Source organism: Heterodontus francisci, chromosome 30, assembly GCF_036365525.1.
Source record: "Heterodontus francisci isolate sHetFra1 chromosome 30, sHetFra1.hap1, whole genome shotgun sequence".
Classification (NCBI taxonomy): domain Eukaryota; kingdom Metazoa; phylum Chordata; class Chondrichthyes; order Heterodontiformes; family Heterodontidae; genus Heterodontus; species Heterodontus francisci.
In genome coordinates this window covers 16,166,289-16,191,058 of record NC_090400.1, presented here as the reverse complement: position 1 = coordinate 16,191,058, position 24,770 = coordinate 16,166,289, and positions in this window count along the sequence as shown.

The following is a 24,770-nucleotide window of genomic DNA, read 5'->3' as shown; positions in this document are numbered from 1 at the left end:
ATAGGCCATTCAGCCCCTCAAGCCTATTCTCCATTCAATTAGATCATGGTTGATCTGTATATTAATTCCATCTACCTGCATTGGATACCTAACCCTTACTATAGGTCAGGCATTCTTTTACAAAGGCAAGGTTAAGTTTTTTAATTGAAAATGTAAAATTGGACATGCATCATCATTCCTTCGTCATTGCTGGGTCAAAATCCTGGAATTCCCCATCTAACAGCACTGTGGATGTACCTACACCACATGGACTGCAGTGCTTCAAGAAGGCAGCTCACCACCACCTTCTCAAGGAGAATTAGTTTTGGGCAATAAATTTCAACTTTGTCAGCGATGTTCACTTCTCACGAATTAATAAAAAAGTGGTTATTAACAAATCATAGCGATCAATTGCTATCAATGAGTCTACAACAGACAAAGAAAATTCCAATGGCGAAAATCTTTGGGAACCATAGGTTCAAAGACTCCTGCTTCTTGCAAATATACTACATTTATCATATTTCATGTCTTAGATTACTCATATAGTGGTGTGAAACAGGGCTGTGTTCTCGCACCTACACTGTTTGGAATCTTCTCACTGCTGCTCTCACATGTGTTCCAGTCTTCAGAAGAAGGAATTTTCCTCCACACAAGATCAGATGGCAGGTTGTTCAACCTTGCCCGTCTTAGAGTGAAGACCAAAGTACGGAAAGTCCTCATCAGGGAACTCCTCTTTGCTGACGATGCTGCATTAACATCCCACACAGAGGAGTGTCTGCAGAGACTCATCGACAGGATTGCGGCTGCCTGCAATGATTTTGGCCTTACCATCATCCTCAAGAAAATGAACATCATGGGACAATATCGGCGACCACGGTCTGGAAGTGTTCAAGAGTTCACCTACTTAGGCTGAACTATCACCAGTAACCTGTCTCTCGTTGCAGAAATCAACAAGCGCATGGGAAAGGCATCTGCTGCTATGTCCAGACTGGCCAAGAGGGTGTGGGATAATGGCGCACTGACACGGAACACAAATGTACGAGTGTTTCAAGCCTGTGTCCTCAGTACCTTGCTCTATGGCAGCGAGGCCCGGATAACGTATGTCAGCCAAGAGCGATGTCTCAACTCATTCCATTTTCGCTGCCTCCAGAGAATCCTTGGCATCAGGTGGCAGGACCATATCTCTAACGTAGAAGCCCTCGAGGCGGCCAACATCCCCAGCATATACACCCTACTGAGCCAGCAGCGCTTGAGATGGCTTGGCCATGTGACCCGCATGGAAGATGGCAGGATCCCCAAGGACGCATTGTACAGCGAGCTCGTCACTGGTATCAGACCCGCCGGTTGTCCATGTCTCCGCTTTAAAGACGTCTGCAAACGCGACATGAAGTCCTGTGACATTGACCACAAGTCATGGGAGTCAGTTGCCAGTGATCGCCAGAGCTGGCGGACAGCCGTAAAGGTGGGACTAAAGAGTGGCGAGTTGAAGAGACTTAGCAGTTGGCAGGAAAAAAGAAGTGCAAGGAGAGAGCCAACTGTGTAACAGCCTCGACAACCAATTTTATCTGCAGCACCTGTGGAAGAGTCTGTCACTCTAGAATTGGCTTTTGTAGCTACTCCAGCTACTGCTCCACAAGCCACTGACCACCTCTAGGCGCTTACCCATTGTCTCTCGAGACAAGGAGGCCAAAGAAGAAGAAGAATATTGTATCCCAAAATATAATTTTCTGCAAGAAATCTATCTAATTTGCATTCCAATGAATCAACAGTATTGGTTTCGATTGTCACCCTCGGGACCCTGTTCCATAGATTGACCACTCACTCACTCTGAAATATTGACTGGGATTTAATGTGGAGGTGGTGGGACCGCCCACTAGCTGAAAAGTCAAGGGTGAGCCCACCTCCGCCGGCCCTGGAAGCCACAATGCTGTTTTGCATGGCTCAGGCAGTTAATTGCCTGACGTCGTGGCTTCCACCTCTCTGAGGCAGGATGTCCCGCCTCCAAGAGCTGCTAGCCAATTAGAGGGCCTGCAGCTCTTCAGACCCAGCAGCGCCACTGGGAGCGGTGGCTACAGCTGGGACTGCAACAGGCCCCAGAGCAAGCCAGCAATGGAGGCCGGAGAAGAAAGTCAGGGGGTGGGCTTGTCAGTGCCGGTCAGGCAGGCCCCAGAGAAGGCAGTGTGGGGGGCAATTGAGAGCCGGGGGAGGATCATCAAGTGTGGGCAACCCGTGCCACTGAGGGGTGCCCTCCAAGGAGCATAGGGTGCCCGATCAGAATGGACCCCACCCCCCCGAGAGGTCGTCTGATTTTACTGGGCGGCCTCCCCAAGGGGGCAAAGCATCCATCCACTACAGTAAAACACTAGCAGCAGTGGGAAGAGGCCCTCAAGAGGCCATTAATTGGCTACTTAAGGGCCTCAATTGGCTCAAAGGTAGGCAGACCACCCACCATCTCTCCCGCTGCTGGTAAAATACCAGCGGAAGTGGGTTGGCGATGGGCGACTCATCCCACCCGATTTACAGCCGCTCCCCCCTCCCCCACTTATCAGCCAGCCAGCTCCCAGCAGAGGAGGTGGGGTGTAAAAATCCAGCCACAGTTTCTGCAGATTAGTTTTTAATTTATGCCTCTTCAGGTGGAGGCCGTGTCCTCTAATTCTACAGTTTAGTGTAAGATGAAACAGCTTGTCATGGTTTACATTATCTGGGCCATTAGAATTTTAAAAATAGCAATCACAGCCCCTCTCAGCCTTCTCTTCTCCAGTGAGAACATGCCCAGCTCATGTGAGCGCTCCTCATAATTCTGTTCCTTTATCTTCTCAATCAGTCTGGTTGCCCTCTTCTGTATTCTCTCAATCGTTGCAATATGTTTTATGTACCGTAGCATCAAAACTATACACAGCATTTCAAGTGCGATCATACCACTGGTTTACAAAGTGGCGGGATTACCTCACTATTACTGCTTAATATTGTCTTTTTAATGCATCCCCACATTTGATTTGCATTACTCGCTGCCACCTAGCATTGTTGCCATTGCTTCAGTTCATTGTCAATGAGATCTCCGAGTTCTCTTTTATTTTTCATGCATATTAATTTCCATCCGTTGAAGTAGTAATCCACATCTGGATTGGTAGTTTCCATGTGAAGCACTTTGCATTTTTCTCCATTGAATTTCATCTGCCGCTTGTCTGCCCAATTCTCAAGTATATTCAAATCCCCCTGTAGCTTTGCAGTCATTAGCTTTGTATTATCTGTAAATGTAGCCATTGTTTTGTGACCCCTTAGCTGTAGATCATTTCCGAAGATGTTAACCTAATGAAGTCCCAAAACAGACCCCTGCAGAGTCCCCATGGTAACATTTCCCCAGTGTGATGATATTTTCTGTATTATCATTCTCTCGGGTCTCTGGGTCAGCTAACCATATCCATTTGAATCACGGGGAGGGGAGAATTTTAACACGGGTGAGCATGTGGGATTGGATGCGGGTTGAGGGTCAAATTGGGAAAAATTCCATGCATATCGGGGAGTTGGCTCCAACCCACTGACTCTTGGGTTTTACAAAGGCAGGGCAAGGACAGGAATCCAATCTACTCCCAGGAGGCGGGCTGTCATTTTAAATATATTAATGAAGCGGGAAGCCTCGTATTTAACCTGCTTTGCGGGTTTTACAGTGGGTGGTGGATTTTCTGATGTCTGGGAAGCCCGGCAGTGCTGTAAAGGCACCTTCTCCCCAGTGCTGTCCTTGCCTTTACAGCACTGCTTGTGGGCCAGGAGGAGCAGGAGTGCTTCCCCCTGGGGGCCCCATGCTCCCCGTCGTCAGGAGCCCCCCAAACTACCATGGGGTTGTGGAGTGGGCCTACCTGATCCTGTGGCCTATGCCGGTGCCGGCCCTGCCTAACTGGAAGCCAACTTTGTCAATCAGGCTGATTTCCAAGTGGGGAACCTGCTCCACAGCTTGCAGGAAAACCTAGAATTCCAGGTTTCTCGCCCAAAACTTTGCCTGGCCCACCTTGGTAACCCCCACCCCCCCCCCCAAACAATAAATATCCAGGCCACAAAACTTTACAGCACAGAAAGAGGCCATTTGGACCATCATGCCTGTGCCAGTTCTTTGAAAGAGCTATCCAGTTAACCCACTCCCCTGCTCTTTCCCCAATAGCCTTGTGATTTTTTTCCTTTTCAAGTATATATCCAATTCCCTTTTGAAAGTTATTGTAGAATCTGTTTCCACTGCCCATTCAGGCAGTGCAGACTGATAAACATCAATGTAAAAATGGTGTGTGAGTCCATCATCTAGCTGTTGGGCAGAAGCTGTTGAGGACGGCACAGTGGCGCAGTGGTTAGCACCGCAGCCTCACAGCTGCAGCGACCAGGGTTCAATTCTGGGTACTGCCTGTGTGGAGTTTGCAAGTTCTCCCTGTGTTTGCGTGGGTTTCCTCCGGGTGCTCCGGTTTCCTCCCACAGCCAAAAGACTTGCAGGTTGATAGGTGAATTGGCCATTATAAATTGCCACTAGTATAGGTAGGTGGCAGGGGAATAAGGACAGGTGGGGATGTGGTAGGAATATGGGATTAGTGTAGGATTAGTATAAATGGGTGGTTAATGGTCGGCACAGACTCGGTGGGCCGAAGGGCCTGTTTCAGTGCTGTATCTCTAAATCTAAATCTAAATCTAAAAAGTGGGATGTGTCTACTGTAACAAATGGCTATCTGACTGCAGTACAGGCTAGCCCTCAGGTATAGATTTGACTAGTGCTGATGCACTTCCATCAGTGCCAGGATGCCACTGTTTCTTGACTGCTGCTCAAAGGTACATGTGTAGCTCCCATACTGCCAGTGAGCTGTCACTTCCGTCACCAACACACGCCCACCAAAACTCAAGAAGGCAGATGAGCAATTTCAAAAATGCTGTCACCAAAAAGATGACAACTCAGGAAACAAGGGACAACTGTAAAATATTGTTGAATCGAGCTTTACAACCAAGGTCACTGCTTTAATGCAATAAGTTAAGCTCTTTATTCCACTGGATTTAGCGTTTGGGATCTCATTCCAAATTTCACTTTATTTTCCTCAATGGCAACTGAAACCCTTACATGACCACTCATTCAAATTCAGGAGTTTCAAACCTCCTAAAAGCAGACCAAAGGATCATTGATGTGGCTCCATTGTTATTATGAACATTAGGAGCAGGAGTAGGCCATTCAGCCTCTTGACCCTGGTCCGCCATTCAATTTAGATCATGGGCTGATCTGAAACTCAACTCCATTTACCTTTTCTCTATATCCTGTCAAGAAAACATGCAATGCCAAATGAGGATTTTTAATTCATCACTTGGAAATTTACATTAAACTTAAAAAAGGAAGGCTAGAATATGACAGACAACTTTTTCAAGACATTGCCACAGCTAAAAACGGCCACCATCATTTGCATTTGAAAACCTTGCATGTTCCAAGGCATCAAAAGTGGAGTCTGATTCGCCTGTACCCAAAACAATGGCTTGTCCTATTGATTGAGCTACCTGAGATTGCTTTAATTAGTAAGACATTCAAAGCCATCCTGGAGCATTAACATTGAAAGGGCGAACCCCTCCAGGGGAACAAACAGACACCATAAGGCTTGAGAGATGGAAATTCCTAAGCTTGAATCTCATTAAAAGGCACCAGAGAATACACTGAGACAGTCATGTGACTGTCTGTCCATCTCTGTGAAAGCGGGAAGTTTCCCTTGGACAAGCAGACAAGCCAGTAACTCAATTTGTGCAGAAGCCAGAAGGGCTGTCTCTCTCTCTCTCCAGAAGACCTGGTGGGGTGTGCGAAGCCTAGCTGCCGACTGCTAGATCCAAGACAAAGACACCAAGAAGGAAGCCCTCTGCTCAACTGTTTCCAAGGACAACTAGCAACACAGAAGTCAGGAGCACGAATTCAACTGGTAGACCACTAAAGTCACCAGACAACATAGACTGTGTATTATTTTTATTTGATCTGGATTCTAATCCAACACAGATCTATTCCTCAGCACTCTGTAATCTATTTGTGTGTGTGCATGTGTGTGATTCTCGTGTGTGTGTGCATGAAAGTGTAGCATTATTTTATTATTTCATTTAGATCGGGTTTAGATTTTTAAATATAATAAACTCACTTCTTTCTTATTTAAACTCAATAAAAACCTGTCCGATTGGTTCTTTTATAATCACAACAAAGGTAAAAGATAAAACACTCACTGACATGATAAGCACATCCACTGTTTAAAAAGGAATAAACCCTGTTGCGGTCAAATTAGAGGAAGGGCAAGAGGGGAGCCTTATGACCCTTCCTCACCTGATTGTAACAATCCCCTAATACCCTTGCCTAACAACAATATATCTATCCAAGTTTTCAAAATTCAATTGATTCAGCATCCACAGCCTTTGTGGGGGATAGAGGTCCAGATTATCACTGTCTTTTGTGTGAAGAAGTGCTTCCTTATTTCATTCCTGAATGCCCTAGTTCTAATTTTAAGAATACGTCACCTTGTTCCAGATTGTCCCACCAGAGGAAATAGTTTCTCTGTATCTACCCTATTAAATCTTTTGTCATTTTAAATACCACGATTAAATCACCTTCAACCTCCTATACTTAAGCAAATACAAGCCTAGTTTATGCAACCTGTCCTCAAAATTTAACCCTCTGAGTCCTGCTATCACTTCACTGCACCCCCTCCAAGGCCAATATATCCTTCCTGAGATGCAGTGTCCCACAAATAAATGCAGTATCCAGATGGGGTGTGACCAAGGCTCTATACAACTGCAGAATGTAAGTACTATTCACTACAGCCCACTCAAAGTTAGCCTCGCAGAGTGGCAACAGAAGTGCTGCTACCTAAATGTAGAAACATTTTATTGAATGTACTGCACCCACAGTACTGAAAATGTTACTCACATCACTGTAAAAGCACTACACCAAGTAAACAAACTTAGACGGGTCAACATAGACCAGATGTCAAGTTGTGGTGAAATGTGCTTGAACAACCTAGCTATGCATCACTAATTTAAGCTAAACACCATGTACAGAACAGTATATCACAGCCTTCAACAAATCTTTAATTTTCATGTAAACAGCCACAGAGGTCATCCCCCGCCCCCGCCCCCCGCCTTTCCCCCTCCTCCACCCTACTCTGCAGGACCCAGGAGTCTCTCGCACCCCCAGAAATGTTCCAACTCTCCCACAGGGTCTCCTATTTAGGTGCTACAGGGTAAAACACCTTCCCCTGCCACCACCTCCTCCAACCCCATCCACCTTCCACCTCTTTCTTGCAACACACACTGACCTCAGGCACTTGACTGCTCTTCTAAAACTGTGACTCCTCATTGGCCCCTGTGTTTCCAGTTCTTTCCACTTCAGCTCGATTGCTCTCCAGCTTTCTCTCTCAGATCATTCACCTACTGGAGTTCAGTCGGCTCCAAATTAGCTGTTTTACATGCACACACTGAAAGAGCATGAACAAGGCCAGAGAAGCTGACGTCTGCACAAAACCGCAGATTGATGAGACAGACAGCAAGGGAAGGTGATAGAAAGAGGTGAGTGAGGTAGAAAAGTCACTAATCAAGATTGGTGATTCCATATCTTCTGTCCTTATTAGTTTGACCCCAGTGGTAACTCTCTCAGCTTCACACAAAAAAGTGGGTTCTACTCAACTGACTCCAGCACCTAAGCTTCTTAATCTAGAAGCTGACACTTCAAAGCAGCACTGAGGGAATGATGCATTGGTGGAGATGTAGTTTTCCCAATGAGATGTTAAGCCAAGTTCCAATCTCCCTTTTTAGGCGCACGTTAGATCCCAGGATACTTTTGAAGAGCAGGGAGTTCTCCCAGTGTCTTAGCCAACATATTTATTCCTCAACCAACCAAAAACCACTTATCTATTCATTAATTCATTGCTTTGTTGTTGGTGGGAACTGCTGCATGCAACCTGGCTGCCACATTCACCTAATTCACAACAGTAAATTATTTGGAGATGCCCTAAGGACATTGTAAAGCACTGTGTATATTATATGAGTGGTTTGTGTAAAAAACAGATGACGTATAATGCTGGAGCACAATGTGGAATATGTTAACATAAGTACCCAGACACTTCAGAAACAGCATGCTGCTATTCAGTTACTCCGTTATAAATATCTCAACACATGTTAAGCCCACTGATCCTGGTTCACCACAGGCAAGAACCGAGTTATACAACAACGGGCACAAACCATCTGATGTGTTCAGTTACACTGCTCCAAATCAACGACTCATCAGTTTAACAGGCCAATAATTGGAAGCCATTGGTTGTTCTGACAAAGGTTGGCACCATTAAAGGCACCTCAACATTCTGATAAAATCCTGCAGTGTTGAAGGGGTTAAGTGTTGGGATAGACCATTGTGACAGAGAAATAGTATCAGGTAAGGACAGCAGCAGCTAGTTGGTTGTCAATTAGCTCTTTGTAGCATAGATTCTCAGTTCACTCTGAATGCTATATATGCTGCTTTCGTTATACCCTGTTGATTCTTTTGATGGCTTTACCATTTAATACACTCTTGTGTTGTATGATGTAGCTTATAACCTCACACTGTGGGTTCATACCTCTGTGGATTCGTTATTGCTGGAACTTTTCTAACTCAGGAGTTTGTTGGCCAGTATTCTCACTCACTGGCCTGTTCTAGCTCAAGGGATTGTTGCTCATTGGCTATATGAATATAATCTGAGATAACATTGCTTCATATTTTCAGACTTTGGTTTTACAGGGTATTTTAATGTGGCAAGTATTTTCTTCCTTTAAAGTGGAGTGAAAATCTTGTGGCCCAAAAATCTCACCCAAATTTCCAATATGTGCTCCGTCTGTATAAAGGTCTGCACTAGGCTAGTGCTAATTTATTAAATCTACCCAAGTATTTGGTAAAATGCTAAACTGACAGGTTCTTCATTGTGGTGCCATAGAACCAGTTGGTATGAGTCGACCCCTCCACTGTCTCTGATTTGACACACTACTTGCCCAACCTTCAACACTGGATGGGCAGAAATTTCCTCCAACAAACTATTGGGGAGACCAAAGCCATTGTCTTCGGTTCTGGCTACAAGCTCCGTTCCCTCGGCACCGCCTCCATCCCTCTCCCTGGCAACTCTCTGAGGTTGAACCAGACCGTTCACAACCTTGATGTTGTACTTGAGCCCGAGTCGAGCTTCTGACCACATATCCACTCCATCACCAAAACCACTTGCTTCTGCCTCTCTAACCTCACCTGACGCCACCCCTGTCTCAGCTCAACTGCTACTGTAACCTTTGTTACCTCTGACTTAACTATTCCAATGCTCTCCTGGCTGACTTCCCATTTTTCCAAATCATAAACATCAGCTCATCCAAAGCCCTGCTGCCGAGATCCTAACTTGCATAAGGTCCTGTTCGCTCATCTGCCTTGTGTTTGCTGACCTACATTGGCTCCTGGTCCGGTAACACCTCAATTTAAAAATTCTAATCTATGTAACCTCCTCCAGCCCTACAAAGGTGAAGGGTAGGACCAACAAGTCCAGGGAACCCTGGATGTCAAGGGATGTAGAGGATTGGATGTGAAAAAAACAAGGCTTACAGCAGATTCAGAGTGCTGAAAACAGCAGAGGCCCTACAGGAGTATAGAAAGTGTAGGGAGGTACTTAAAAAAGTAATTAGGAGAGCGAACAGGGGGCATGAAAAAACACTGGCAGGCAAGATAAAAGAAAATCCCAAGGTGTTTTATAAGTATATTAAGGGCAAGAGGATAACCAGGGAAAGAATAGGGCCCATTCAGAACCAAAGTGGCAATGTGTGTGTGGAGCCGAAGGATGTAGGTGAGGTTTTAAATGATTACTTTTCATCTGTGTTCACAATGGAGAAGGACGGTGTAGGTGTAGAGATCAGGGAGGGGGATTGTGATATACTTGAACAAATGAGCATTGAAAAGGAAGAAGTGTTAGTGGTTTTAGTGGGCTTAAAAATGGATAAATCCCCAGACCCAGACGTGATGTATCCCAGGCTGTTATGAGAAGCAAGGGAGGAGATTACAGGGGCTCAGACACAAATTTTCAAATCCTCTCTGGCCACAGGAGAGGTATCAGAGGACTGGAGGACAGTGAATGTGGTACCATTATTCAAGAAGGGCAGCAGGGATAAACCAGGTAATTACAGGCCAGTGAGTCTGACATAAGTGGTGGGGAAACTATTGGAAAAAATTCTGAGGGACAGAATTAATCTCCACTAAGAGAGGCAGGGATTAATCAAGGATAGTCAGCATGGCTTCGTCAGGGAGAGATCATGTCTAACAAACTTGATTGAATTTTTCGAGGAGGTGACTAGGTGTGTAGATGAGGGTAAAGCAGTAATGAGGGTAATGTAGTCTACATGAACTTCAGTAAGGCTTTTGATAAGGTCCCACATAGGAGATTGGTTAAGAAGGTAAGAGCCTATGGGATCCAGGGCAATTTGGCAAATTGGATCCAAAATTGGCTTAGTGGCAGGAGACAGAGGGTGATGGTCGAGGGTTGCTTTTGCAATTGGAAGCCTGTGACCAGTGGGGTACCACAGGGATCGGTGCTGGGACCCTTGCTGTTTGTAGTGTACATTAATGACTTAGATGTGAATATAGGAGGTATGATCAGTAAGTTCGCAGATAACATGAAAGTTGGCAGTATCGGAAATAGTGAGGAGGAAAGCCTTAGCTGACAGGACGATATAGATGGGCGGAGCAGTGGCAATTGGAATTTAATCCTGAGAAGTGTGAGGTGATGCATTTTGGGAGGACTAACAAGGCAAGGGAATATAAAATGGATGGTAGGACCCTAGGAAGTACAGAGGGGCCTTGGTGTACTTGTCCATAGATCACTGAAGGCAACAGCACAGGTAGATAAGGTGGTTAGGAAGGCATATGGGATACTTGCCTTTATTAGCCGAGGCATAGAATATAAGAGCAGGGAGGTTATGATGGAGCTATATAAAACGCTAGTTAGGCCACAGCTGGAGTACTGTGTACAGTTCTGGTCACCACACTATAGGAAGGATGTGATGGCACTGGAGAGGGTGCAGAGGAAATTCACCAGGATGTTGCCTGGGCTGGAGCATTTCAGATATGAAGAGAGACTGGATAGGTTAGGGTTGTTTTGCCTTAGAGCAGAGAAGGCTGAGGGGGGACCTGATTAATGTATACAAAATTATGAGGGGCATAGATAGGGTAGATAGGAAGAAACCTTTTCCCTTAACGGAGGTGTCTATAACCAGGGGGCATAGATTTAAGGTAAGGGGCAGGAGGTTTAGAAGGGATTTGAGGAATGTGGAACAAACTGCCTGAAGGGGTGGTTGATGCAGGAACCCTCACAACATTTAAGAAGTATTTAGATGAGCACTTGAAACGCCATAGCATACAAGGCTATGGGCCAAGTGCTGGAAAATGGGATTAGGATAGATAGGTGCTTGATGACTGCCACGGATCCGATGGGCCGAAGGGCCTGTTTCTGTGCTGCATAACTCTGTGACTCTAGCCCTCCGAGATCTCTGTGGGCCTCCAATTCTGGCCTCTTGCGCATATCCGATTTTAATTGCTCTACCGTTGATGACCATGCTTTTAGCTGCCCAGGCCTTAAGCTCTGGAGCTCCCTCCCTAAACCTCTCCACCTCTCTACTTCATTCCTTTAAGATATTCCTTAAAACCTACCCCTTTGTTTAATTAAATCCTAATATTTCCTTTCGCAGCTCAGTGTCAAATTTCATTTCATAACGCTCGTGTGATGTGCCTTAAGACGTTATGTTAATGTTGCTATATAAATGCAAGTTATTGTTGTTGTAATAAACCAACATGACAGGCTGACACCAGTGATAAATTAACATGACAGGCTGGCACCAGTGATAAACCAACATTATATACTGATAAATGCTAAAAGCAGAATTTGTGATTCTTAGCATTTCATGAACATTATGGTTTAATTAAAAAAAATATGATTGCCTTCCAAAGGTAAATCTTACAATTATAATCTATCTCAGTAGTTCATGTCTTAGACATAAAGTGAGCAGTTGTCAGTCACTGGTTATTTAGTTCTTTGAGAAGTGTGAAAGGAGTATTATTACAAGAGCACCGTGATTGGCGGTTTTCTGCCATTCCTACGGTCAAGATTACTATGACGTGAATTCATGCACAAAAAAGTCTGAATAAATAACAGCCCATCAGTTTGACTTACGTCTATTATACCCAATCAAATAAAGACAGTCAGTGATTTATTCACAAAGATGACAGATATCTCCCTATAACCACAATCACATGGATCCTTCGCAATAACAAAATAGTTTGCCAGCATCATCATCACTACAATGCAACAATACATTAATTTGAGCTTGTTGCAAACATTGATTTCTGATTACTTTTAAAATAATCCCACTGAGTTATATTGATATGAATCAACACAGATATTACAGCATTGTCAGAGGCTTGCTGGTGAACAGAGATATATCAATGCCCCATCTCAGAGACTATTCCATTTTTCACACTGCCTGAAATGAGTTTAAACACCATTTCCTATATCAACCCTCAGCACAACTTATGAGGCGAATGCTTTCATATAGAGGGTTTATTTATTAATTTGAGGTACAGCACTGAAACAGGCCCTTCGGCCCACTGAGTCTGTGCCTACCAACAACCACCCATTTATACTAATCCTACATTAACCCCATATTCCCTACCACATCCCCACCATTCTGCTACCGCCTACCTACACTAGGGGCAATTTACAATGGCCAATTCACCTATCAACCTGCAAGTCTTTGGCTGTGGGAGGAAACCGGAGCACCCGGCAGAAACCCACACGGTCACAGGGAGAACTTGCAAACTCCACACAGGCAGTACCCAGTACTGAACCCGGCTCGCTGGAGCTGTGATGCTAACCACTGCACCACTGTGCCACCACTCAAGATATGGGTGTCCCTGGCAAAGCCAGCATTTATTGGCCAGTCTAGCTGTCCTTTTTCTTGAACCGCTGCAGTCCATGTGGTGATGGTGCTCCCACAATTATTCTAATATTAAAACACATTGCTACAATTGGCTGGAGAAACAGAGATTATAACACTTTAAAATGGAATTGGATAAGTATCTGGAAAATAAGGATAGAGAGAACAGACAGGGAAATAGGATTAGAGGAGATAGCTCCAGTTGAAGAGTTAAAACTGGCACACATATACTAGGCAAAATGTCTCCATCTGTGCCCTAATTTCTATAGCTCCCTTTTTGTCCCAGTTTAAAGAGATTAGCTGTCCTTACTGGGAGTAGTTCCAAGTACACACCCGAGTTTGTTCTGTTACCTTCTGTCACTGAACATGTGAATCTTCTAATGCAACTAATAATTGTGCAGCAGGCCTGCTAATATAGTTATGGAGATGCCAGTTCTATGGTAAACAGATATTGTTATATTGAGTGCTGCATTCAGCACTAATATTCTTCTCTATAACTGAATATGGTGAAATGTTTTCCTTAGGAATGCAGTGCCCATTTCTTTTATTCACACACCCTTTTTTTTTTCATATGTTCTCACACAGCCTTCATTAGCAAAGAGGACAGGGAAGCTTAAACTTCTTTTTTACACATTCTACAAACGTTTTCAGTTGGACAACCTGAGGCCAAAGAGCTGGTGGCAACTCAAAACGACATTTATATTGCTTGAGAAGCAGTTGGGTTTGCTAAAGTAACCTTGAGCCAGTAAAAGATGGAAAAGGAGGACTAATCTGAAGATACTTTTTCTTGAATTTACACCAATTTGTGTTGAGGTGTCAGTAAAATTCACATTCCTAATCACTGCTGAGAAAGGGCGAGGAACCTCAAGAAAAGTAGCCCCGGAGTCCGAGCAAACAATAACTAACTCCAAAAGTAATGAATATTCAATCCATTTGCAACAGTCCAGTTGGGTTCCAGCCAATGCATTGTGTATCACTCTACAGTGAGCAGTTTCCTTTGGACAAGGTGATGTGTTTCCCGCCCACCCCCCTCCCCTCCCCTCCCCTCCCAATGGATAAACACTGGGCAAGTAGGAGATGTTTTTCTGAGTAAACTAGCAACAAGTGATTTTTCATAAGTCAGAAGCACAGCTTTAAGTGTTTTGTTTCAAAGACAATATTGGCTAATTGGCACAGCAAATTTGTTACAACCTGGTTGTCTATAAAATCACATTTAGTTCATTTGCAAAAGGAAAGTGTTAGCACTTTGGATCTAATGGGGAAATATTATACAACAAGCCTCAAAGGCCAATCATTGCTCAACACACAGATTTATGGATATAATTGTTCTTATGTATAGTCACAACAGAAACACATAAGAGGAGGGTAGGAGGAAGGCAGGACAGTAAAGAACATGGGACTTCATCAGACATGGTCAGTTTATAGTGAGATATTGCATGATCCATCCTGCAGACAACAACCCAAACAGAAGTAATGTGTAGGCCACCAACAGGAAGCCAAGGAGCTCCTGGACCACTCTGAGAAATGTAGCCATTGTCACTTCAAAGGTTGTCTTGACCATGTAGGGACGAATCAGAGGAGCTGCCGCATCAGTTGTGGCTGGAAGAGAAAAGTAAATGCCTTTTTAAGGAGAGAGAGCAAAAATTGTGTTAAATTCAGCATCACAACTAAGAATCTGGAATGTAGGCTGAGTATTGAACACAGTACAGAAATAGGACTTCAGTTACACCATTGTGGCAAAAGTCAGCGACCAAAAGAGCTCAGTTTGCAATAAGGAGACCGACTTCTCTCTGTACACTTCCAATATAGTCTCCCTAATAGGATGGTTTAAAACTTTGATACCAGCTGACCTAATTTGTGTTGACTGTTCCAAGGGTTTTATATAACTTTGGTTAGTAGCTCACACAGGGTGATAAAGATATGTTGAACAATATTAGACAGACTAAAAGTCAAGTTGGAAGCATCAAACCTAATAACCCTGTCCCAGGAAAATAAAATGGTAATGAAAGAAGTTTAGTCAATTTATGGAGATGCCAATGCAATGATAAATAGGTATTGTCTTGTTGGCATGTTTTGTCATCATTTAGCATTAATTTTCTTCTCTATAATTGAATACAAACAAAATTGTCGCTTAGTTATGCATTATCCATTCCTTTTATTCACACACTCTTTAATCGGCCATACCTAGGTCTGGATATAAAGGTGCATCATCTACTTATATCGATAACTAGATGTATTAACTTTAAGGCAAAGTGGAGGACAAATCTGGATCTGAACTTGGCCTGGGAATGGATCTGAGCATTCAACCACGTGAATGAGTTCCAGGGTTGGTTCCAAAGTGGGAATTTTTCTCATCAATACATTTATATTCAGATGACATGTGAGAATGGTGGAACAAAACATAAACTTCATTTCCATGAATGCAGATCAGGTGATGTTAAGGAATTTAAAAGATAAGAAAAATAAGATCTTTACACAGAATTGAAATTCTCTGCTACAAAACATTCCCAGCACTGAGTCCATATATTCTTTAGAAGTGCAATAGATATTTTCTTGAAAAACCAGGAATATTAAAAAGGTATGGGAAGTAATCAGGACAGTAAGATTTGATTATGTGACTCATGGAGAAAAACTGGGGAAGATCCAAAGGTCCCATTTCTCTGCTGTAGCATACAATGATTGTAAAATAATTGAAGATGTTCTGTAGAAAGAAGGCATAAGAATCCAAAGATAATCTTTAAACCCCCTGCCCAGCAAAATGGAATTCTGAATCACAGCTTCATACTTGGATTCCAATCAGACATACCTTAAGGCACATTGGCTCTTCCTTGTGTCTGGCTGCCTGTGTTTCAAAACACTTTGTTGGGAGGCTGACTGTTTCTGTTTAAAGGCAGCATTGGTCCTTTGGAAGGTGCCTGTCAGCAGTGTTGGAAGAAGCATTTTGGCAGGAAGAATGAGTAGAGGCAATATTAATTAAATTATACAATTTTAAAGTGGGTGCAGGAATAGAGAGATCTGCAAGTATATACACAAACCTTTGAAGGTGGAAGGACAAGTTGAGAAGACTGTTTAAGAAAAGCACATGGGATCCTTGGCTTCATTAATAGAGGCATAGAGTACAGAAGGAGGTTATAAAATGGTTAGGTCTCAGCGGGAGTATTGAGTTCAGTCCTGGGTCCCATACCTTAGGAAAGATGTCAAGGCTTTAAGAGGGTGCAGAAGGATTTACTAGAATGGTATCAGGGATGAGGGCCTTCAGTTATGTGGAGAGACTGGGGAAACTGGAGTTGTTCTACTTAGAGCAGAGAAGACTAAGTGGAGATTTCAAAGAGATGTGACAATGAACAGTTTTGATAGAGTAGGAAGAAACTGCTCCCAGTGTCAGAAGGGTCAGCAACCAGAGGACACAGATCTGTGATTAAAAAAAAGTCACCTCTGTTCTTTTGTCAAATGCAGTGAGTTGTTGTGATCAGGAATGCGCTGCCTGATAGGGTGATGGAAGTAGATTCAATTGAAACTTTCAAAAGGGAATTGGATAAACACTTGAAGGGGAAAAATATGCAGGATTATGTGGAAGAGAGTGGGTTTGGGATGAGTTGGATACTCTTTCAAACAGCTGGCACAGGCAATGTGGCCTTACGGTGTCCAAGACCATGCAGCAGAGATCAATGCCTTCACTAACAAGGGCTAAGGCATATTTATGAATCCAGAGCTTGGAAGGGCTGGCGATGGGGCGCCATTTAAAAAATGCGCTACCTCAGTACTGCACTGGAGTGTTGTCTTAGATTTTGTGCTCAAGTACTTGCATCCATAACATGCTGACTCAGATGAGAGTGCTGCCACATTGGAAATTGCAAATGGGACATCCCAGGAGACAGTGAGAGCTGGTAAATCCTCAGGTCATTCTTGGAAACTTCTGCGAATAGAGCAGTCCTGCCAAAGCAGCAGACTTAAAACATTTTCTCAACCCAGTGGATAAAAATCAGTTTCTCACTTTCTCTTTCAATTCTTGCCAGTTAGGATTTCAGGCATAGCATTTAGAAACTGGACACCCAGTTGATATAGGAGCAGCTTGCACACAACCTGTGGCCAGCAGAAACCGACTCCCAACTCACCATGATGCTACTTCAAGGTCTGTTAACTCATTTAAATAGAAGTGCCCATCTTTAAAGCAATGGAGGAGTCCTCGCCTACACTCTGGCTGGAAATGTGTATGACCTGCAAAGGAGGGGAAGAGAGCTGATGTAACACTTCTCCACCCCTTTTTGCTCGGTATTGTGCCCCAGTAATAGACATGTGCTGGATTCCAGTGCAGTGGGAAATCACCCCAAAAAGAGTCTGACTATTTCTAAGCTCTTGGGAAAGAATAACTTGGATGAGAGGAAGAGATGATGTGATAAGTCTTAAATCAATGTTGCAAGAGTGTAAGAAAGAAGAGCAGCTTAGGAGGGACAAGAAAATTCAGAGCCACATTAACCATTAAAATATCATAAAATAGGGTAAAAACGATAAATGGATTGCAACGAAAGGAGAGAAACAGAAAGATACAGGACAGAGACAAAGAGAAAGAGACATACAGAGAAAGTGATACAGGGCGAGATTTCAATTCCAGGGTTGAGACCCCAAAGACGTGTTCATTTCCGGGTCATGACCCTGCACCGTGTTGATAATGCACACACATTGCTATTTAGTTGAAATCAACTTAATTGGCCTAGAGTCATGTTCACTCTCCAATTAGTGGCGGCGGGAAGGAGGCGGGACACAGGAAGCTGCGAGCTGGATTTAAAGAGCGAGTGGCAGCCATTGCTCTGGTTGCCATTTGTCTCAATGATGGAAGGAGGAGCTGAGCAGAGGGTAGTGGGTATGGAGGGCCAGGGCAGCCCCCGGTTTCTCACATGCCTCACTTGAGGATCTGCTGGAGGGAATGACATCACAGAGACATATCCCTTTCCCTGCCAGCAGCTGGAGAAGGCGTGCAAGACAAACCAAGAAGACATGGCTGGAGGTGGCTCGTGACGTCAACAGCAGAGGACTGGTGAGATGGAACTGGGTCCAACAGGAAATGTTTCAGTGACCTACTTAGGTTTGGAAAGGCAAGTCCAAAGATAGATCCAGATGACATGCCCCCTGATCGGCAGTCACTGGAATGCCAAAGGGTGGGGCCCTCCTGACCATGGCAGAGATGTGTGTTCAGCAGCATTGATCACCCATAAGCATAGTTCATAACCCGACCGCTATTGGACAGTCGGATACGGTGAAGACTGCAACATCTTATGTGAATGAGAAGCTGCAACTGCCTCCCTCCCTCAGCATTGTCCCAATGCCATCTTTCTTCACTTCATAAGCCAGCGGATGAACGATGACAGGGAGAGTGAGAGGGCACGTTTGGACAGTGGAGTTCCCCAGCTCGGGTCACTAATGCATTTTGAGGAGCAGGCCCTTGACCTGGCCAAGGTGCCGAGCCAACGGGATGTTGGAGACGGAAAAATGGGAGTCCAACATAGACAGGATGAAAAGATCTCAACATCTCCAGTTTCAGGGAATGCGTGGAAATCCTCCCCATGCAATGAGCTGTCAATGCACAAGCTGTCACCTCATTATTTTAAGCTGCAGGAGTATCTGTTGATTGTGCCAATTTCTCATGAGCACCTTCTCTATGTCTCCCACAGAGCCAGCTGCAGAGGCCGAGGAGTTGACCCACTGACAACATGTTCCCCAGGAGTCAGAGGAGGAAGTCACATCAGAGCCTGCACTGTCACATCTTTGTTACACACCCTCTACCAGTGCAGACACTCACACATCGGTGGGTCTTCAAGTGGTGTTAGAAGTGGGTGAAGCGCCACATCACTTCAGAGCAGGAGGATCCGGGGGAGGCAGAGCCGACTGTGGGAAGTCCCACTCGGAGGATGGAGGAAGGTGCAGCCCTGCTCAGCAGGGCGGAGATGCAGAGCCTCTAGAGTCACAAAGCAGGTGGCTCTACCTGGAGAACCAGCGTGAGATGTGCGCCCACATGTTGTAGTTATCTGAGGCACTGTGGAGTCACAGGATGAGAATGGAGGAGTCCGTTTATCTCATGTGCTCCACAATGTCTCAGTACTTTGAGCACAGGAGCTCCTCCATTGAGAGAGTGGCAAACCTCATGGAAAGCCAAGTGTGGCGTCACTCAGAGTGAATACTTGACAACACGTTGACATGCACTGATAGTGTGTAGCATTGACTGGTCAGTGGTGCAAACGCCATTAGGAAGTATGGAGTTAATGCTATCTGTGCCTCCAGCTGGTGATTCCTCGAGTGACCAATAGCAGCATGAAAGGGCTGAGGAGGCGCCAGATGGTGATGAAGGGCCACCTCTCACGGGGCTCCGTCATCATCATCATCCACCTCCATGGCCCCTCTGATGGATGAAGCATCTGTAGGGATACGCCCTGTGACAGAGGTTGCCCCTGCAGTGATGCCAGAGCAGCAGCCTTTGGAGGTGCCCCCTCCGCGGCACCCCCACACAGAGGCCAACTGCCAGGGGCATCTCAGTCCCAGACAGGCACTAGCGAGCAGTCTGCCTCCACCTCATCCTCAGCCACAATGGGGGCAACTTGCAGGAGTGACCATGAGCACAGATCATCACACTGATGATGTCACTTTGTGGGTCACTTGGGTGTTTCTGTTGTACATGATATTGAACTGTTATGTGATAAATCACTGGACATCTTGTTGCACTAAGGCAGATTTGAGAGTTTCCATTTCATCATGGCGAAAGGCAAGAGAATGGAAAATAAGAATTGGAAAAGCAAAGGAATGTGTTGGGGAAGAGTGTGTCAAGTGGAAACTCTGGACCTTGCAGTGTTTGTGCCATTGGAAGGTCGCTGACTTTTGTTCGTAACGGATGCTTGCTCTCACTCAGATGAAGGAGACTCCAAATGTCCTGCAGACTGAGTCTCCCTCAGGTGAAACGTCTCTGGATCAGAGTGGTCCTAGTATCCTGCCATCTTGATGAGTGCTTCACCACCTGAGCTACCACGGCAACACCCCTGAAAAGCATGGGAACCATTCTCTAGATCTCCTTCAGCCACTTCCTCATCCTAGACTTCCTCCTCTTCCAAGGAGCTGTGCCATTCCCAGGCTTCTCCCTCTTGAAGGTCCGCACTTCTCTGGAGGGCTGCATTAAGGAGAGAACAGCAGACCACCACAATGCACAAGACCCTTGAGGGAGTTACCGGAGGGAGCAACCTGACTGGTCAAGGCACCTGCACCTCATATTCAGGAGGCTGATGGCCTGCTCAAAGATGCCGCTTGTGCTCAGGTGCCATTGGTTGGAGTGTCTCTCAGTCTCCGTGGCAGGGTTATGCATTGGAGTCACCAGCCATCTCTTCAAAGGATGAGCTTTATCCACTAACAGCCAGCCACGGATTTCCGATGGCTCCATGAAGAGCTGCAGCATCTGTGACTGCTGGAGGATGAAGGCAGTGTGAAAGCTTCCATGATAGTGTGCACACACCTGCATAAAGCACTTGCTGTGGTCGCAGGCCAGCTGAACGTTTAGGGATGGAATCTCTTCCTATTGAGATCTCCCTGGCTGGTCAGACAGAGACTTTCATGGTCATATGGGCGCAATAGATGATTCCCTGCACTTGAGGGAATCCAGCTTGGGAAGCAAATCCCACTACGATTTGAGCTCGAGTGCCGCGGTCCACCTGGAATTCAATGTAATCCCTTACCCTCTCAAACAGACCATCCATCACCTCCATAGTGTAATGATGTGCTGCTGCCTGTGAGATGCCACCAATGTCTGCTGCTGCTCCTTGGTTGCAAAAAAACACAAGGCCACTCTGACTTTTACAGCCACGGGAAGACCATGGCGACGATTCCTGTAAACCCTTGGATGACCCTCAAAAAAGGGGACACAGGTTAGCAACCATCTGCTTGGACAGGTACAGCCTTCTGCAGCACTGACTCTCCGACAAGTCCAGGTAGCTTCTCCTTTGGCAGTAGACCCTATGTTGATGGTATTGCCTTCGTTGTCTTCCTTCCCCTCGTTCCTCACCCCTGCATCCCTATTGCCCAGGGATTTTCCTCTGCACCTGCAGATGCTGCTCCTCATTGGTAGTTGATCCAATCTCAGCCTATATTAATCCCATTTCCTCTTATGTCCTTCCTTCCTTTCAACTGGAATGTGGAGTCTTCCTGAACCCTCCTCTCATGAACTCATGAAGCCTGTGTGTGGAAGGATCCATCTACCCCTCCCCCCTCCCACAGTTGTACCCCCAAAATGTCCTTGTCTAGCGTGAAGGAATATTAGATAATTCTTCTGACATTTCACCGCTGCTTGCCTGAGCCTTCAATGGTGCCTATTGCTGCTGTCCCACCATTCTGACTCACTCCCTGCTGTGTAAGTGCTTCCTCATCCCTGTCATGATTGAGACATTGCGTGGATCCCTAACCTCAAAGAAAATTCCAAAGTGGGCCTTAACGAGCTGACAACAAGTTCATTAATAACCTTAACTGGCCGTTTATCCATTTTTGGCGGATTGCTGTCATGAGTTTCTTTGCGTTATATTAAGCAACACAGTGAGGTCTATGGATTCCAGTTCCTTGAGGATCTCTAAGATTTATTGACAGCTAAACTAGTACATACAATACAGAGCAAACTATATACAGAACCTTTGTCCAGGGTGTTACGGTGCAGAGTGAATATGGCTTCTAGGCACGTGACTACATCCTGGTACTTAGCTCTTTAGCATACTGAGTTCTTAAACGGACATCATTTTAAAGCGATCATACAACAGTTGCCTCTTCCCGCTCTCCTTGGAGCCTTTTAAACTTTCAGCATTTTGCTTTCGTGTCAGGAAGCCAGCACGCTGACCCAAGCGGTGGGTTCAACACCCACCTCCTTCCCTGCCTTCGCATGTAAAATCAAAATCCTGGCCACAGAGAGAGCTAGAGCTGAGGGATGGAGAGGCAGAGAAAAATAGAGATAAAAAGTGAGAGAGAGACAGACAGAAACAAGACAGAGAGAGAAGAGAGGGAGAGACAGGTAGATAGAAATTGGTTGAAGACTATGGGGGTCATTCTACACACTCACACCGTCAATGGCTCAGCTTTGCTGCATACCACAATCACCACTGCCCGTGATTCACAACTATTTAGAAAATCATTAGCCTTACCATTTCAAACTACTACACAAACAAGGGTTGTATTCCCTGGAACTTAAAAGGTTCAGGATTGAATTTATCAAAGTTTTCAAGATATTACGGTTCGGTAGATAAAAAAAAACTATTTCTGCTGGTTGGGGAGTCTAGAACGAAGGGGCATAGTCTAAAAATTAGAGCCAGATAGGAACCAGTTCAATACAAAAATAGTGCACCTCCTGGCGCGTATCCATTGTCTCTCGAGATAAGGAGGCCCAAAAGTGAGAAAAGAATTGATGCTGTGTCAAATGATAATATTAAATCCGCGTTTGACAGATTTTCATAGTCATAATGGTGGAGAAGGAAGTCATTCCATGCACTGAGTGAAAGTTGGCTCTCTGTAGAGCAAGCTAAACAGTCCCATTCCGTGGCTCTATCCCCACAGCCCTGTAAGTTTATTTCCCTCAAGTGCCCATCCAATTTCCTTTTGAAATCATTGATCATCTATGCTTCCACCATGAGTTCCAGGTCATTACTACTCACTGTGTAAAAAAGTTCTTCCTCACATCCCCCCTGCATCTCATGCCCAAAGCTTTCAATTGGCGTCCCCTAGTCCTTGAACCAAAGGCTAATGGGAACAACTTTTCTTTGTCTACCCTATCCAAATCTGTTAGAATCTTGTACACCTCTATGCAATCTCTCCTCAATCGCCTTTGCTCCAAGGAGAACAGCCCCATCTTCTCCAAACTAACCTTGTAGCTAAAATCCCTCATCCCTGGAACCATTCTGGTAAATCTCTGCACCCTCACAAGGACCCTCACATCCTTCCTAAAGTGTGGTGACCAGAACTAGACACTCTAGCAGTGGCCTAACCAGAGCTTTATAAAGATTCAGCATAACCTCCCTGCTTCTGTACTCAATACCTCTATCTTTGAAGCCCAAGATACCATATGCTTTGTTAACCACTCTCTCAATATGTCCTGCCACCTTTAAAGATCTATACACATGAACCCCTAGGTCTCTCTGTCCCTGTACATTCTTTAGAACTGTACCATTTAATTCATATTGCCTCACCCTACCCCTTTTGCCAAAATGCATCATCTCAGATTTCACTATATTAAATTCCATCTGTCACTTGTCAGCCTATTCTGCTAGTCTATCTATGTCCTATTGCAGTCGATTGGTATTATCCTCACTGTCTGCCAAACCTCCAAGTTTTGTATTGGCGGCAAATTTTGAAATTTTACTCTGTATTCCAATATTCAAATCGTTTATGTATATTAAAAAAAGCAGTGGTCCAAGCACTGAACCTTGGGGAACACCATTGTCTACCATCCGCCAGTCTGTAAAACAACCCTTACCACAACTCACTGTTTTCTGTCCTTAAGCCACTTTATTATTCAAGCTGACACTGACCCTCCTATTCCATGAGCTTCAATAATGGTAACCAGCCTTTTATGTGGTATTTTGTCAAATGCTTTCTTAAAATCCATGTAGACAAAATCCACTGCATTCCCTTCATCAACCTTCTCTGTTACTTCATCAAAAAATCAATGAGATTAGTCAAGCATGATCTGCCTTTTACAACTCCGTGCTGGCTATTCTTAATTAACCAAAGCCTCTCCAAGTGCCTGTTGATTTTTTTTTTCCTGATTACCCAGCACAAATATTAAACTGACCAGCCTGTAGTTACTAGGAATGTCCTTATACCCTTTCTTGAATAAGGATGTCACATTTTCTACACTCCAATACTCTGGCACCTTCCCCATATCTAGGGAAGATGGAAAGATTATGGTAAGCCCTACCATTATCTCCACTCCCACTTCTTTTAGCAACCTGGGATGCAAGCCATCCAGACCAAATGACTTATCCACTCTAAGCATAGCCAGCCTTTCCAATATATCCTGCCCATCAATTTTCATCGCATCCATTATCTCTGCCATCTCCACTTCTACCAATATTTTTTCAGCATCCTCTCCCTTAGTAAACATCAATACAAAGTACTCATTAAGTATTCTAGTCTTGCCCTGCACCTCTAAGCTTATATCACTCTTTTTGTCCCTAATAGGTCCCAACCAACTACCTGCTTAATATTTACATGCCGGTAGAAGATCTTTGGGTTCCCTTTTTGTTAATTGCCAATTTATTTTCATATTCTCTCTTTGCAAGTCATATTTTCCTCTTCACCTCCCCTCTCAATACTTATTGCATTTCGCCTGGCTCTGGCTTAAAGAATTCTCCTGACATGCAGCATACACCCCCTTTTTTTTGTTTCATCAGACTCGATATCTCCCTCGTCATCCAAGGAGCACTGTTTTTGGTTCCCCTCCCTTTCGGACCTGTTGGCTGTAGCAAGCCTGTATCTGAAGTATCTCCTCCTCAAAGATCACCCATTGTTCTGTTACAGTTTTTCCATTTCACCCTGGCTAGATCCCCTCTCACCCCATTGAAGTTAGTCCTCTTCTAATTCAGAAGTTCTGCTTTAGATTATTCCTTGCTCCTCTCCATTACCAGTCTAAACCTCATGATACAATGATCACTCTTACCCAAATTTCCTCCCACAGATACATGAACACATTTCAGAAATTCCTCCCCTTCCTTTCCCTTTAACATCATCCCAATCAATATCTGGGTAATTAAAGTCCCCCAATATCACCACTCTATAGTTCTTGTACATTCTCTGATTTCCCTGCAGAT